Source organism: Penaeus monodon, chromosome 19 (assembly GCF_015228065.2).
Source record: "Penaeus monodon isolate SGIC_2016 chromosome 19, NSTDA_Pmon_1, whole genome shotgun sequence".
Taxonomy (NCBI): Eukaryota; Metazoa; Arthropoda; class Malacostraca; order Decapoda; family Penaeidae; genus Penaeus; species Penaeus monodon.
The window spans coordinates 4,710,176-4,710,567 of record NC_051404.1 but is presented as its reverse complement, the minus strand read 5'-3'; positions in this window follow the sequence as shown (position 1 = coordinate 4,710,567).

Sequence of the window (392 nt, the reverse complement as noted above, 5' to 3'; positions counted from 1 at the left end):
TCCTGGAAAGGCCCCAGGCTCCAAGATATCTCCGGGACAGTTTCAAGGCAGACTCATTCATCTCTCCGGAAGTATCCATGGCAACTTCATCAATGCAGCACTAGGGCCAGTTCCATGGCAACTTCGCTACAAGTCAAGGGACAAGTTTCATGGCAATCAGCATTTCCTAGGTCGTGGCAGATAGAATCAGGCGCGTTTTCCCGTTTTCTTCTTCTTAACACACTGGAAGCTCATTGTTATATCGAAAACATCACTCCATCCCTACAGTTCTTTCTCTGCTACGCTATGGTATGTATTGCAAACTGCAAAGTGTAGTTATTCTTAGTCAAAAAAAAGTAAGAGAAAAATAAAGTTTTCGTCAGTAGCTAATGTATTTTTTCGAAGAAATGCGG